Below are 17,705 nucleotides of genomic sequence, written 5' to 3' on the forward strand. Positions count from 1 at the left end.
ACAGAAGGGGGAGGAGCCAGGGTGAGCAAAGAATTGAATTCTTTGTCTTCTTACGTATTGACTGAGTAAATCTTAAGTCAGAGCTTTCTTGTTTCTTCCCTGATTCTGGAAATCATCAGGGGGAGGGAGATAATTCCTCAAGCCTGACATGTGAACATAATTCCCTGCTTCCTGACATCCCCTGCAACATAACACCAAATGTTCCTTATTTATTTGATTTAACCTGACTGGTGTTAAATACCATCTCCAAACTAATTTATAACAATTTTATTTTATTCTTATAGACACACACATATATATATTTATTTAAATTGCCTTAGCTCATTTTTGAGAAATGGCTCTAAGAAATTAATGATAATTATAACAACAACACTGAGCTGGGCATAGTAATGTGATCCTGAACCCCCATCTATGTACAGGCAGTGCTTTTTTTCTAGAAAAAGAGGTGCAGGAATTCCCACCTTTTGGGGACGGACAGCTCTAAGTTGTAGAGCTTTTGGGGGAACGCCAAAGTTGTTCAGGTTTTTTTAGGGGAACCAAAGTTGTTGAACTTTTGGGGGTGCTTTTGGGGGGCAACAACCACCCACAGCCACTTTCTGTCACCCTACGATGCCATGCTAATCACAGCACTGCCCTGAGCACAGCAACGTGCTGAAACACACTAAAGAGGTTCTGGAACTCAGCTGTGGGGGGGGGGGTCTGGCTGGAAAAAAGCCCTATGTTCAGGTATGAAAGGGGTTCATGAGGTGCTCTGTTTGGCTCCACTGTCAGAGGCACCAAGATGTCTCCTGCTGTCTCAGTTTGTAGAGGTGAAGTAACTCCTGTGGGGAAGCCTCTGGTTGGGTACAGTGTCTTCTGCCTCTCCAAAGGCCTTTGTCTCTCTGAATATCTTCACTGTGTTTGATGCATTTGTAAAGAAATAAGACAAGTGCCAAGCTACCAAGATGCAGGAATTTCCCCTTGTCTTCTACTTCTGGAAGCAATTGCTGAAGTCTTGATGAGTTTAAAATAGTTTCACCTTTTATGGCTGGAGGCCGGTAAATAACTGCAAGCCATTAGTGACGAGAGAGTACTTTTTTGCACACACAAAAAAACCACAACAACCCAAGTCGCTACATTTAGCACTAAGGATGCTTCCTTTGAGTGGCAGTGGAGATGGAAGTCTAATGATAATTTTCAAAACAAAACAAAAAAGGTAGCTTCAAAGAGCCACTTAAGGCTGCTAAGTGACAAGCTTACTTACTGATCACATCCTTTAGCACCACCCTATTACTTTTACAAGCAGAGAACCAGATAAAAGCTTAATGTATATCCCAAATAAGTGAAGTCAAAGGAACTGTTGCCCATTACTTTGCTGAAAGTAAAGGAAGCACATAATATTAGCCTGCTGTTTTAAGCCAGTAGTAAGGAATTGTTTAATTACAGCCAACAGTTAAATAGCAATTTGCTTGAGAACACAGGTGTGAGTCTCCACCACAAATCTTGCCACTGCTGTGAGCTCCTTCATCCATTGTGTGGACAGACGGAGTCCCCCAAACCCTGGGCGGCCCCCATGTGGAATAACAACTCAAGACAACGTGCTATGGGATTAAAATTGGCCACAACTTTATTATGTTTCAGATGTGGGTAGACCTTGGCTCAGGCATTGGGCGTTCATCCATCCCAGTCCCCCACTGGGGATCTGGGAACATCAGGGTTATCCTGGGGGGGGGGATGGGCTGGCTCGGGGGAACATATGTTCAAGCAAAGAGAGCCCGTCCCCGTTACACCGCTGTTGCAGGGGAGTGCAATGACAACCTCTAAGACCAAAGCCTCCCCTCAAATAACCCCTTTAATAGGGAACTCTGGTATCGCCGCTGCAAAGAGGGGGTAGGTCACCACCACACGCCCACCCCCATTTAGGGAAGATAGACTAAAGGATTCCACCCAAGGCCTGATACCGCCAAAGTTGTGAAGTTTTGCTATGGGAAAGCCAAACCTGCCAATGCAAGAGAATTCAACAGCGACTTTGACGTAGCAGCACCTGTGTACCTGTGGAGAAAAGGTTAACCTGCAAAAGAAGTATTAACTGAGGGTGGGAGAAGCTCTGGAGTCAACTGACGATTCCCAGGTAAGATCCTCCCCCTATTGTGTGGGCAAGGTGGTCCCTCCCCCTACCTGGCCTGATCACCTTGGCAATGCCTCCCCAGGATCCCAATCCCCGGGATTGGGCAAGTGACTGAGGTAGGCGGAGACCTCCAGGTATCCCACCTGGGGGGAGGCAAAGCCAAGCCTGTGCTAATGTTGCCGCATAGGGTCCAGGGGGCTGCGCACAACCACGCAAAGGGCGCCCCCCATTTAATGAAGCCAGCAGCTTCAAGATGGAGGCAGCAATGAAACCAAGCTAACCTTATCATTTATGGTGAGGATGACACCAAGCTAATTACATGGAGCACTTTGAACACTCAAAAGGGGTACATGGAATACACTTTTAGTATGAATGCACTATCATTTCAATAGCCTCTTTTCCTTCCTCCTCCCTGCAAATAAACATAGAAACACGGAATCATAGAGTTGGTTGTCTCGTCCAACCCTCTACAATGCTGGAATCTCAGCTAAAGCATCCATGACAGATGGCCATCCAACCTTTCTTTAAAACCTCCAAGGAAGGTGAACCCACAACCCTGAAAAGCTGAAATATCAACCCTTAATTTGGATTTGAATGGTAGCAACTTACAGGCTAACTTTATTGATTTCTGTGCTGTAATATTAAGATTATTTTATTTTATTTATTTTACCACCCTATACTCGGAGGTCTCAGGGTGGTTCACATAACAAAATCAAAATTTTAAACCACAAAATGTATAATCAAAATAAAAACAACAACCCAATAATACTCCCCCCCCATCAAATCAACCAAAGGCCTGGTTAAAAAGGAACGTTTTTGCCTGGTGCCTATTCTGAACAGAATAGAAGGTAAGAGGTTGAAGGGGCGCTGAATTTTGGCCTGGCACAGATTTGCCTTTGTTCATCTACCCCCACCAAACCTTACAATACTCACCAGCTTCATAGGCTGCAAATGGGGTAGCAAGTTTGTTTGTTTTTTGTTTCTGCTCTAATGAACAGGCATTTCAGATGGCAGGAAATAAGAGAAAAGAACCACAGCAGGTGGGCATGAGATAAAAGGGGAAGAAATATCTTATTTATCTTTTCCTCCCCCCCTCCTTCTAATTGTGGAAAATGCACTGAAGCAGCATCCATCTGTGTGTATTTTAAAGGAGACTGAATGAAAAATTTGCACACAAGCCCTTTGTACTTGGCAAGCATCCACACCCATACAAAGAGAAGGGAGAGGAGTGATCCAATTAGAATTTCGCAGTGTCCTGTCTTCAGAGGAATGCTTCATCACAGGGTCCCTTTTATGAAGAATCATGTTCACTTTCTGCTAGGGATGGATGAATCTGTCAATTTTCAATCCGCTCAGTTTCAGATCCCCCCCCCATCTTAAACTGAATTATGCAGCAATTTGTGATTATGATTCATCTGAAATGAAAACTATTCAGCATTTTATCACAATATACACTTGTATGCATTTCTGATAAATAGAACCCTTTTTTTGGCAAACAGTTTCCTCTAATACAATGCATTTTTGTGTTATCTCCACCAATATATCCATTTATCTGTACACTTAACCCAAATACATGCATTTTTTTCACACACTGCTTGGCTGAAGAAATGAACTGCAGAATTCAGAAAAATGTGGATTTTGGAGGGTGGCTGTGTTTCAGTTTGCATACTGAAGATGCAGGTAGATACACTGTTAAAATGTGAACTGAATCAAATGTCTCATCCATCCCTACTTGCTGCCAATGTGTGTTGCTTGGATTTTGCATTCAAACTGTTGTTGCTCTCCTAAAAATTAAAGAGTGAATGTGACTTTTTGTAAGGTTTTGAAAATACCTGCATCACTCAAGGACTTCCATCAGAGAGCTGGGGTGTGGCTGTGGACTGATTTTGAGTTTTGCTGCTATTTGTAAAAGGTAAAGGGACCCCTGACCATTAGGTCCAGTCGTGGCCAACTCTGGGGTTGCGGTGCTCATCTCGCTTTAGGGGCCAAGGGAGCCGGCGTACAGCTTCCAGGTCATGTGGCCAGCATGACTAAGCCGCTTCTGGCGAACCAGAGCAGTGCACGGAAACACCGTTTACCTTCCCGCCAGAGCGGTACCTATTTATCTACTTGCACTATGACGTGCTTTCGAACTGCTATGTTGGCAGGAGCTGGGACTGAACAATGGGAGCTCACCCCATCGCGGGGATTCAAACCGCTGACCTTCTGATCGGCAAGTCCTAGGCTCTGTGGTTTAACCCACAGCACCAGCCGCGTCCCTTGCTGCTATTTGACGTCTGTGTAAAATAGCTGAGAGGGAGAAAGATATAGGGAAATGACGTCAACTGCAAAGTTTTTAAGCATGTCCTTCTGAGCAACCTTGCTGGGGGTGGGCACATGCCAGTGGTAGGTGGGGCCAGAGGTTGCACTTCGAGGCCCCCAGGATCCCACTCCCCTTGAAATAACTTCACACAGACACTTACTTTAGTTTAATTTGTGGGCAAATTTTGGGCACAACTTTATTTAATACAACCATGTGAGCGGTATTGGCTTAGGCATTGGCTCCAAACTAAAACTGACTCCACCTTCCTGCTTGGTGGTCTAAAAGGGTAAACCAAACGAGGGAGCAACATCAATGAAGACCAACCAAAGCTCACCCTGGCGTTGCTGTGATCCTGGCATGGCCCTAGCTCCTCAAGCGGACTTCGGATGAGATCCAGGACCCCCAGATTCCTTTACCGAAATACCCTGTTCTTGGAGGGGCAGGTGATGGCCGCACCTCCCCTCCTCCACATTTCAATGAGCCAATGCCTGACCACCACCTTACAAGTTGTGACGATTGCTGAGCGGGTAGGCGAAAACCAAGTGGCTAAAGCCAATCTGCCAAATGGAAAAATTCCTACCCAGCCCCTGTTCCAAGACAGGCGAACCAAGCCAAAGCAAAGCCAAAGCAACAGTGCCTAACACAAGGGCGGGACGGGTGTTCGGTAGCGTGAAGCAAGTGCCCTCAATTACGTTGCGCTGCCGTTCTTAACAGCCCCTGGGATCACGCCGCCCCCAGGCGATTGGCCCCAGACAGCCTGGCGTGATCCCAGGGCTATGGCTAGGACTTGGGTTACACCCCTCCCTCTAAATTAACCCTTGGTGTGCCCGTGCACAACCAGGACCTTTAGTTAGGAGGATCCCATTAAACGTAGATGTGCAATTTTACCTTTGTACTGTGGGCTAGTTTGTACACAATTCCATCCAGACCAACCAGAGGAATGATCAGAGGTCAGAGATAAAGCCTAGCCGGGCAAAGACACTTGGGGTGCAATGCAGAGTAAATGGGGTGTGTTTGTTTTGAGGACAGTTCTGCAGAAAGGTCCAGAGGATGAGTTTCTGCACCCTAATATGCACCCTTGCTTGAGAGTTAGTACCACTGAACTCAACAAGGCTTGTTTCTGAGTACACAGAATCTTGGCTCCTGATACTGGAGACATCAGTACAGTGATATCTCGGGTTACATACGCTTCAGGTTACATACACTTCAGGTTGCAGACTCCGCCAACCCAGAAATAGTGCTTCAGGTTAAGAACTTTGCTTCAGGATGAGAACAGAAATTGTGCTCTGGAAGCACAGAAGCAGCAAGAGGCCCTATTAGCTAAAGTGGTGCTTCAGGTTAAGAACAGTTTCAGGTTAAGTACAGACCTCTGGAACAAATTAAGTACTTAACCAGAGGTGCCACTGTAGTTGTTTTGTGTGTTTTCTAACCTTGGTAGCTTTATTTTTTTAGAAAAAGTTTTTCATCACCTCTTCCAGTACCTCTTCTGGTTTACTGTAGAGGTCCAAATAGAATTTTAGGAACTTGGTGTATGTCAAAGGTCAGGGCTGACCCACCTTAATGATCAACCAGCATACATACCCAGTGTCTTTGCCCAAACCAGCTTACATCTTTAGTTAATAAAGTTGTGGCTGAATTCAACCCAATTCGGATATTATGCATCTTATTTATACTCTGGGCTGGCCTCCTGATGAGTCACTCGCTTCCTGTACCCGAACCCACAAGTCCAGTTTCTCAGGAGACTTTCCACACCTTGCGAACCCTCTTAAATGGTGGGTTTCTGGGAAAGAGCTTTTGCTTCTTGATAGGTTCTTAACTTAGAACAATAACTTGTGTTGAGGCTGGGAAATCCAGGTGGTGCTGAAGAAAACAGCAAATGAATACATATTTGCTGACTTCTTTTGTTTTCTGTTTTGCTTTTGAAACTCTTAATTGCTTACCATTTTAAAATGCAGGCATCTTTAAAATGTCTAAGCTCAATCTGTGCCTTTTGATTGTACTTCTCAAAGCTGAGCTCCTGGATTGTGGGGAAGAATGTGCATTTAGCCATTTTTCAACAAAAAAATGATGTATTTTTAGGTTCTGATTATTATCAACTCATTTGAATTGAATAAATCTTGGAATCCAATGAACATCGCTTTATTAGGGTTAAAAGAGCCTCAGAGTTAAAGCAGCATTTATTTCCCCACAGTGACAATAGGTATTGGAAATATTTGTACATATGCCATAGGAGTAAAAATGGTGAAGTCTGCTTTAGGAGTATTCCCTGTTTTATTTACAGTGGTACGTCGGGTTACATACGCTTCAGGTTACAGACTCCGCTAACCCAGAAATAATACCTCAGGTTAAGAACTTTGCTTCAGGATGAGAACAGAAATCATGCGGCGGCAGCAGTGGGAGGCCCCATTTAGGTTAAGAACAGTTTCAGGTTAAGAACGGAGCTCCAAAACAAATTAAGTACGAAACCAGAGGTACCACTGTATCCTTCTTCCTTGAGAAAGATGAGATGAAAGCTTCTGGTTTCCTTGCTCTTAACATCTCTCCCTCTCCATCTTATTCCTCAGAATTCTTGCCAGGGGGAGAGATCAATGTCCAAATGGGGAGATGCTGCAATTATTCAGATACTCTGCATCCCTAGAAATTCATTTAATTTCATAGAGGGTTCAATCTTCCAAGGTCTTTCTCTCTCTCTCTCTCTCTCTCTCTCTCTCTCTCAGACTGGATCTACACTGATCTGTGAAAAGACTATTTATTTATTTATTTATTTAGAAAAATAGCTCTCAGTGCAATTTCCCATTGATGACAGATCGCTGCTCTATAGCACCCTCTGGTGTCACATTTTTATAAACAATTTTTTTATATTATCACTGATCAGTGTAGATTAGTGCCCCCCCCCAAACGAGATTTTCCAGTTTGGATGAATTCACCATTTTCTTTACTAAAAAGCGTTATCAGCAAATTATTCCTGAGTCCGGTGCAGAAACTGCAGGGCCTTGGGAAAGCCTAACACAAATGAAAGGTGGCATTTGAAAGCCTCTCGCTTATTCTACAAACAGCTCAGATCAAAATAAAAGCTATGGGAGAATCCTTAGTTTTTCTTGCCTGGTTCCTTCTAGCCTTCCCCATCACCTTTACCAGCTACTTCCTATCACCAAATCCCTCCTTCCATTCCCTTGCAAAGTATGGCAGGAGCAGCGAGGTATGAGGAGTAGAACAGTTTTCCATCTTTATTTAGTTGGTGCAACATTTGGTAGTGTTATCAAGTTAAAATTAAAGGACCCCTGGATAGTTAAGTCCAGTCAATGGTGACTATGGGGTTGTGGCGCTCATCCCACTCCAGGCCGAGGGAGCTGGTGTTCGTCCACAGACAGTTTTCCGGGTCATATGGCCAGCATGATTAAACCACTTCTGGTGCAATGAGACACCGTGGTGGAAACCAGGGTGCACAGAAACACTGTTTCCCTTCCTGCTGCCTCAGTACCTATTTATCTACTTGCACTGGTGTGCTTTCAAACTGCTAGGTTGGCAGGAGCTGGGACAGAGCCACAGGAGCTCACCCCATCACACGGATTCGAAACACCGACCTTATGATCAGCAAGCCCAAGAGGCTCAGTGATTTAGACCACAGCACCACCTGCCCCCTAATTAGTAGTGCACTGGGGTGCAAAGCCCTAGGGTTTGGGAGGCAAGCACAGGACAGGGTCATTTTTTCCCCAAATTTTGAATTGGCTCTGAAAAAAATTGAGTTCTTCTCTCTTATTTATTTTTTATTTATTTTTAAATATCATTTTCAAGTGATACAATGCTTGAGAGAGCAATTGTTGTTGTTGTTTAGTCGTTTAGTCGTGTCCGACTCTTCGTGACCCCTTTGGACCAGAGCATGCCAGGCACTCCTGTCTTCCACTGCCTCCCGCAATTTGGTCAATCTCATGCTGGTAGCTTCGAGAACACTGTCCAACCATCTCATCCTCTGTCGTCCCCTTCTCCTTGTGCCCTCCATGTTTCCCAACATCAGGGTCTTTTCCAGGGAGTCTTCTCTTCTTGTGTGGTGGCCAAAGTATTGGAGCCTCAGCTTCAGGATCTGTCCTTCCAGTGAGCACTCAGAGAGCAAACTTATCTCTAAAGGGAGAAAAGGAGTGTCTAAACCAGTGTGAGATTGAAGCCTATCCCCAGTCTGCGGAATAAGTACATTAGATTCCATCCTAAGGGTTGTATCCAAAGCTAGTCCTTTTCAAATTAGATCCATTGAAATTAATGGACATGACTTGCGCCCATTCATTTCACTGAGTCTACTCTGAGTACAACTTTACTGGATATAACCATTTCATTGAATTCAAATCCAGATGTGTGTCTTTCCAAATGGAGGTCTTGGACTAACATTTCATTTCAACATAGCTTCTAACACAAAGTGCTCGTTTGTTTTAGGGCAAGCCTGCATGGGCCTTTTTTTTCATCTGATGTTTCCAATATGATACTTCAGGATAATGTCTTCTGTAGAGGTTTTGCCCAAGTTGCTGTTAAAATATTGATATTTCCCTTTTTCTCCCTATTTGTCAAAGTTTTTGTTGATGTTGTCTTTGTTTTATTCATTATGTATCATCATTCATTATTAAACTGGAGGAATTCTGAAGGAAGGGCAACAAAATGCTAAAAGGTTTTTTGAAAAATCATTTCCCACTGAGTTCAGAGAGAATGGAATTCGTAATGGCCTTAAGAAAAGATTACAAGGGAGGGCACCACCTGTGTATAATTCGTAAAGATTGCAGCTAAGTATTTCCTTGGCTGAATTTCCTCTTTCCCTTTGTGCCATGGGAAATGAGCTTTAGAAAAGGACAGATAAGATAATGCCTGAGGAAATGCCATGTATTCTGCCAGACATATTCTGGTTGAAAAAGATTTGGAAGTATTTTTACCCCACCTGAAGTTCTCAAGACACCTTTCAATGGACAAAATCCAGTGATGTCTGCCTGGAAATCCACCTATTCAATGGGATCTCTTATTTCCTTTCTCCCCAGTTGCAGTGAAATAATCTGGAGAAGTCCTCCTAGGTGTTCCATAGTTATATCCATTTTGTCTTTACCTGAGCTAAGGCTATTCTCATAATGGCCCCACTACTTTGGAATACTGTGCCTATTGAAATCCACTAGACACCTCCAATTTTGATGTTTTGTCAGTTTGTTGAAAGCATTTCTGTTTTAGAGATTTGATTTAATGTTGGCCATTTGGTCTGTCTTTTATACTTTTATAAATTTGTGATATTCTGTTGCATACCAACATAATCTTTTTAATAAATTGGTGGTTTGCAAATCCTTTTATGAATATATACAATAAATAAGGAAAGGTCTTGTTGCACAAGCTTGAACATGTGTCCACCAGTGTTTAGTGTGAACAAACCTTTATTAATTTTGCTTCTTTATGATTGACCTATGAGCCGATGGCTACTTTCTAGCAATATTTCCCTGTTCGGGTCACTTTAAGTCAATTATATCTGACATTCTAAGTCGCATGGGATTTGACGTGCAGAGTGCGAAGTCTCAGAAGTAACTTAAAGCAGACATTGTGGTCTGGCCACAGCACACCTGTTAATGGGCAATATATTTTATTCTCTCCCATAAGTGGCTGATAGCAGTTTCTCAGGCCAAGTTTTTTAGACAATACATTTCAGCTTGTCCCTGGTCACAGGGGAATGGCTTACGGGAATTATATTGTGTCTTGGGCAGTGAGGGAGGGAAGGAATCTAATGTGAGAAATAGCCCTAAAAGCATTCTGGATCAAGGTAGAGTGACATTCTGAAAGATTTAATGTTTTCTTGCAGAACGCAGACTGCATGTTGCTAAATTGGTTCTTTTCGAGAAGGAATTAAACAGGAGAATATGACACAAAGCCTGTGGGTCCCAGGCACATCAAAAGCCTAATTACAGCTTGCCAGTGCAATGCATTTCCCAAAAGAATCTTATGGTGCCTATATTGAGCTGCCTGGGAAGAGAGAGAAAAAAATATGGGTCATGTCTCTAAAAATAAGATGGAAGCTCGGTACATATCAGAGGCTGGAGGTTAGGGCCTCTTCTGTGGGGGGTAGAATAATGGGAAGAATTCGACTGGTAATTTAATCCAGCTGAATGTGGATGTTTGAGAATGGGACAGAGGAAGTATCGAGAGCTACTTTGCAAGTAACTTTTTCTGACACTTGAGGCTGGAGCTACACATTTTGGCTGACCCTAACAAATAACGATGCAAACTGCATGGTGGGATATCATGTTGTGATGTGCTTCCCTTCTCAGCTTCATTAGCTGTTTTCTGCCGGAGTTGGAGAACCTTTGCAACACAGGGGTGCCGCTCCATGCATTTTGCATTTCTAAATGGTGCAGGAAGAAAAGAAAGAGATGTTGGCTTGGACTCATTGGCAGAGTTTGAGTAAACAATCACAATTGTATATAATAAAAAATAAGATTATATGTATTGGGGAAATTTTGGGAAAACAACACGCAGGGTGAACAATATGGAAATAAAACAAAATGGGAGCATGAGAGAAGTCCAGGGGAGGGGGCGGGGAGGAAAATATGGAAAACTATTAGAGAAATATTGTTAGAGGATGTATATATGGAAAAACCGATAAAAATATTTTTTTTAAAAAGAGAGAGAGAGATGCCGGCATACCTGCTGCTTTTTATGGCCATTGTAAATAGGCTGCAACATCTATTTCCAACCTGCAACATCTATTTCCAACCTAAGGTTAGGCCCATGAACAGGACATTAATAAAAACAAAATATTTTGGAACTTGCTTTGGGTGGTGAATCAGTTTAGTTTGGCACTTTGGACTGACATTTTGCTTTGGTTGGTATGCAGAAGCTCTGCTTCCTTGTTTGCTACGATGGGGAAATCAACAACGGATCATAACCAGAACTGATGAAATTTGCAGGTATATTGGCTTATTTTCATGGGCGTAACCAGGATTTATGTTGGGGAGGGGCAGGACACCCACCTGCCATTATACCCTGTCTGGTTCTTTCTAACAGATTTGGAATGAAATGTCTCAACAACAGTTACTTTAAATTACTTTCCTTTGACCCAAGTGCTCAGAAAAATCTGTCAAGATCTTTCTACAATTTCTACTTTTAGTTCAGTATTTCTATTTTATTTACTTGATTTAGGGAGATCAGCTGTCCCCCTGCCCCCTGGCTATGCCCACGATTCTTTTGAGGGGAAAGAACATGGCAATTTTTGTGTGTGTAGCCTTTAAAGATTTGCATGGGGGGGGATGCCCTTCCATCTCTGTGGTTTTGTGGGCAATCTGTATGAACTTAGATATTCCCTAAGTACATTCCTTGCAAAACTTCAGAGGAATGAATGCAGGGATTAAGGAGCTATGATGACCTCACAAGATCTGAAGCCTCCTGCAATAAGCATACAAAAATACACAACGTTAGGGGGAATTACTTACATGAAATGTGTATATTAGGCAAAATTGCATTTGGAATTGTTGATGAATTTTCTTTAGAGATAAGCACAAACAAACAAATATGAATTGAACTTAAGCCTAGAAAAACGGGAACCTGAGAGGAAGTGAAATTGATTAATTTTTCCATCCCTACTGAGCTATCCCCAGAATTAGGTTTGTCTACCCCACTCTTTTCTTGTCCATGAGAGATAGTGGACATACCCTGTCCCATTAGAAACAAGTAATGCAGCACTGAGGTTAATTCTAACTGCAGGAGTGGCATTTATAAAGTTCTCTGTTTATTCTGAGGCAAGTTTTGTTAGTTTAGGCTAATTTGGGCATATTTATTCTACCTTAGAATAATGTCTCAGCTACTTCCCACTATTGATAAAATATATTATACACAACAGGGTTCTGAATTAGAAACTGAGCACACTATCATGCAACCTAATAGCGTGCATTTTGAAAACAAAGTTTGCTATAAGCTAGTCTTCCATCCGGTACCTGCTGAGTCTTCCTCTAGCTTCCTCCATTTCCCTGGAAAAGCTGACGTTGCTAACAGCAATCTAGGGCATATTGTTTAAGCAAGTTGTGTTGGTGTAAGCAGTAGCAGAGCAATTATGGGATCCTTAGTGCAAGGCTTGGCAGGAGGAGATAAGCTCTGGAGCGCGATGGCCTGATTCTCCTTTTCCTTTCTGCAATGTAAATTTCTATTCAGCTCTGGAGGTTTGCATAGGATTTAAAAGCCGACGTATGCAAGTGGAGAACAGGGAACGGATGAATATGTGCTTTAAAATGGAGCAAGCAGCAAACGCTTAAAAATCGTGGCGAGGAGTGGACAGGACTGGCAATGGTTGAGATTCACTCCACTCTGTCATCCATCCATATTGGTGGTAACAGGTTGCTTCACCAGGTTTGATGGAGTATTGGGCCTGACACCCTCTGAACAGCACTCCTTAGTATTGCCCCACAAGCTTACCAAGACCTCAGGTAATAATGGGAACAGGTGGTAGTGCTGGAAGCAGTGGCTGCAGGTAACAGACCCTCCTTCAGTCAAGCACTCTAAAGGGAAATTCTGGGTGAGACTGCTGCTGCCACCATCCTGTCATGGGCCAGGAGTTGACTTTACCTGAAGGAGCAGAAGAACTGACTCCACCTGCTGCTGATTAGCCTTCTTGCTCCTGATGAGAACCAGCTGGCTCCAGCTTTCTTCAGCAGGGTTTCTAGTCTCAGTCAGTTGCTGGAAACAACATTTGCCCTTCCTGGCCAGACCTTGGACTTTCTTGACCCCCAGATCATATGACAACGTGAACTGACATACTCCTGATCTTAGGACTGGACTGGACCTTGCCTACGGACTCTGCCTCCAGGCAAGTACCCCTCTGAGCCTTGGCTGGTTGGCTGGCTTCTCCCTCTACTGGGCTCTGCCATGGTTGGCAGCACAGGACTATGACACATCCCTATTTAATAAACCTCCTTGTCCCCAGAGTCTATGGGTCCTGACTCAAATGTGTACATCAGTTATGGGGCCTAGAAGCATTGGGAGTAAAGATGGCAGTAGTAGCTGCTTGACCTGCCCTCCCTTTTTTTGTATACCACCAGGCCATTTTTTTAAGGACTTAAGGGGGAAGATGGAGCCAGCTGAGTTGGGCCTTGGTGTTTGTCCCACCATAGCTTCTCTATGTTCATTTTTTGTCATGTCACCACAACTCATTCTCACATACATCACAGTGTAGGTCTGAAGAGAAAGTGGAGTTGACAGAAGAGTGGGATATAAATGCAATTTTGGAAAGTCGTTGGCTAAGTATTTGGATATCTCTTATGATATTGTAACCAAATTTTGTGCCATGATTCCTGAGATCAAAGGGCAGGGATGGGTTTTGTTTTTTGGTCTGTTATGGGATACAGTGAGGCACCATTTTGAATCCGCATAGCTGGCAGAACCTTTCAAAACTGCCCTGAATTTAGTCACTGATTTTAAAACTGCACTGGTCTTTGGGATTTCTTGATAATTCCCAAGCAATGCTGGTTATGAGGTTGCTTAGTAAGTGAATAATAATATATGCCTGTATTTCTCTCATCAAATGTAGAAATGGTTAAGAATGGGTGGTTTGTGCCCGCACATTATGCAGAGACTAGCCTGTTAACAGACATTTTGAGTGGAATGCCACATTTTGTAGTGGCAATAAGACTGATTTACAGAAAGATTGCTTTGCAACTGTCTAAAGGTTGAAAAGTGAAGTGTTTGTAAGCAAATTGTATAGTTGCCTTTAAAAGCTATTTGCTTGGGGGGGATATATTTGATTTTGCCGTATATCTTCCTTTTGCACAGGCATTTCTTCACCAGTCCATTATAGGGTTTCAGGTCCATTTGCATTTCGCTAATGTGTTTCTGATACTTAATCCCCACAAGCTATAAAAAAGGACAATTCACTTTGACTGAAATTCTCTATGAGATTGGCTACTCGGGAAACTTTGTCTTGGAAAAGACAAAGATTTAGCTCCAGATATCTTAGGCTGTCAGTAGACCTTGAGCCTTAGTTTAGCCTATTAATTTAATCTTGATTTATAATTTGGGGGCAATTAATAAGCCGGTGCTGCATGACGAATCAAAACTTGGCTGACATTTTGATACGTTTGAAAGGCAAATGTTGAACCTGTCTATTAAAAGAAAAACAGAAGTCTGGATTTCTGCCATATATATTTAACCTGCAGTGCACATAAGAGTCATCCATTGTGTTTTGAGTCCATACTTACAGCTGATTAGAAAAAGGGGAATGTCCTTGAAATTGTCAGTTCATGCTTTAAGTCCCCCTGTGACAAGAAATGAAAGTGATTTTTTTAAAAGGCACATGAGCATTTTAGGTGGATTCTGGAACAGTAGCCAGACATCTTGGCTTGATTTACATGACAGCTCTTGTCAGGGAAGAGCCCAAGGAGAGGGGGGACATGTTGGCAAAGGATGCACATGAGGCCCAGGGAAAGAAGACAGTGATTTGTGGGGTTTTGTGGCACCTGTGTAGCAGTTGCCAGGGGTGGTGGATGCAGGGAGTCAGGAGGAAGAGACCGGGCAGCTAGACTTGGGAAAAGGAGACAGGAGAAGAGCTGCAGGGGGGTTCAGAGGCTGGAGAACCTATGACGCCCCCAGAAAGAGTTGTATCTTTGGAATCCCATCAGTTGCTCCCGCCCTCCGCTGTCTCCATTTTCAAGGAGGGGTGTGGCGATCACACAGGGTTCCCGGATGTTTGATGGTCTATTGATCCCTGTGCCAACACTGTGATTGCTTCCCCGCTGCCACCAACCCATTTCTCTTGGCTACACACAGTGTCCAGACAGCTGTTAACATTAAATCAAATAAGCAAGTTTATTTTATAAGCATTAACAAGGGTATGGTTTCAGATAATTTTTCTTGTCAGTTTCTTAATCTTAGTTTCTTTACTGACCTATACCTTCCAAATAACTTCTAACTGATTATCCCAACTGTCTAACTGACTCCTCCTAACAGTTTTTCTCACTCTCTGACATCAAAACTAGACCAACCCACAGACCTATCCTCCCTCTTCCTTCTCCAACTCCCAGCTGACTTCCAAAACACTCCAACTCTAACTCTAACTCCTCCCCTTGGGTTCCCACTGGCTAATCACTTCCCACTCATTTAACCCTTTCCTTATGACCCACCTAGGAGGGCAAACGCCACAAGGGGCTCAAAGCAATGGGAGCAACTGGAGCTGCCATTGGAGAGGAGCCGTCAGGTGTTCAAAAGGAGTTTAAGAAAGCAGGAAGGGGCAGGGCCACAATATTGCTCCAACTGTCCAAGACAGAGCACAGGTCTGCAGCTAGGGCTTCTACACGTTTTTCTTCCTCCCTGAAAACTCATTCTTTAAAGCTGAATTAGAGCAAATGGCAATATGCGGGGGACCCACATTGCTGTTTGTGAAGCTTCAGTAAAGGGGCTAAGTGTGGATAAGCCTCTAGTTAGTAGTCAGTGTCATGTGTATCACTTGCATCCATTTGCTCATCCTCATTGGGTGCACTCGGGACAGCTCTACAGTAGGCATAGGCAAACTCAGCCCTCCAGATGTTTTGGGACTACAATTCCCATCATCCCTGACCACACGTCCTGTTAGTTAGGTAGGGTGGGTGTTGTAGTTCCAAAACATCTGGAGGGCCGCGTTTGCCTATGCCTGCTCTACAGAATGGCTCAATCTTCTCTTGTGACCAGCTCCACGCTGGTAGCTTCTGAAGATGACGATGAAGATGACACATTACATGGGTCCTGTAAGTAATTCCTAAACTTCCCTCTGAACTTCAGCTGCTGGAAAATACTGTACAGTAGAATCCCACACTGCAGGGGCAAAAAACCTCAGGCCTGAAGTGATGGGAAGCTTGTGTGTTCAGGAGAAACAAGAAAAGGAAACTGGCTTTGAACATGATCTTCAAGCCAAGAGAGCGGGCTGAAACTCCACTTCCTGAATTATGTACTCCAGAATACTGTGTTTTGTTTCTTCTGTCAGACGTTTAACAATGGGAGTGTATCCATATGCCAATGAAATCACCAACAGCAATAAATGATGCTAGCTGCACAGAGAAGCAATCTCCATATCTTGTCTCGGCAGCAGTTTAACCTGTGTCAGGGATAAGTGTGCCCATTTATGTGTCAAGATTGACTTAGAGAAGCATGGCACCTCAAGTATAAAATCTAATCAATTAGCCTTTAAGTTATAAGCTGGTTACAGTGGTACCTCGGGTTACTGACCCTTCAGGTTACAGACTCCGCTAACCCAGAAATAGTACCTCGGGTTAAGAACTTTGCTTCACGTTGAGAACAGAAATTGTGCAGCGGTGGCACGGCAGCAGCAGCGGGAGATCCCATTAGCTAAAGTGGTACCTCAGGTTAAGAACAGACCTCCAGAACAAATTAAGTTCTTAACCTGAGGTACCACTGTATCTTATGAATGTGAAATGTAAATCCATATTGAAGACCCAGCATTGCTGGGTGTTTGTGTGTGTTTGATAGTTTCCTGAAAGTACGCAACTGGATAAAAAACTTATGTATGCCCTGAAGAGATGTATTGTGTTTAACACACCAGCAACCAGGGTTATGATCATTCCAGTAATGAAGGCACAGATTGGTGAACCAACCTTAATTAAGTGTTAATTAGTATTGAAAAGGAAATGTTTAGTTTCTGCATTCCTTTGAGCAACATTGTAAATATTTTAAATAAATAGATATAATACAGACTGCCTCTCATTAAAATAAAACCAAAGCAGTATAGCATAGGACAATTCAATACAAAACAATTTGAACCCAATTCAATATGCAATCAAAACAATCCTATTAAAAGAGTGTATCACAATTACTCTAGCAGGGAATTGTTCAACTGGTGTCACGGGCCGAAGAAAGCATGAGTAAACAGATATTTTTCAACAGCTGTCAAGACTTGGTGGAACTCTCTGTCACAAGAGACCAGGACCCTGCGGGATTTGACATCTTTCCACAGGGCCTGCAAGACAGAGCTGTTCCGCCTGGCCTTTGGCTTAGACTCACTCTGACCCCTTATATGGGATTTGGCATATAAATTTTTTCCCTTGCCTTTTTTTGCTGTCCCATGTAGGACCAGCATGGATAGCTGGCTTGGGTGAATATCTGATGTTTCCTCCCTTTATGGTCTTGATTTATGGGCTACACTAAAATGAAGCTGCATTTTAAGCTGCAGTTTAAGCCGTATTTTATTTACTTTTGTTTTTTCCTATTATGTTTTATTGTAATTTATATTTGGTGTTAGCCACCCTGAGCCTGGCCCTGGCCGGCGAGGGCAGGGTATAAATAAAATATGATGATCATGATGATGATGAT

The sequence above is a fragment of the Podarcis vaucheri genome, assembly GCF_965113315.1.
Source record: "Podarcis vaucheri genome assembly, chromosome: 8".
Classification (NCBI taxonomy): domain Eukaryota; kingdom Metazoa; phylum Chordata; class Lepidosauria; order Squamata; family Lacertidae; genus Podarcis; species Podarcis vaucheri.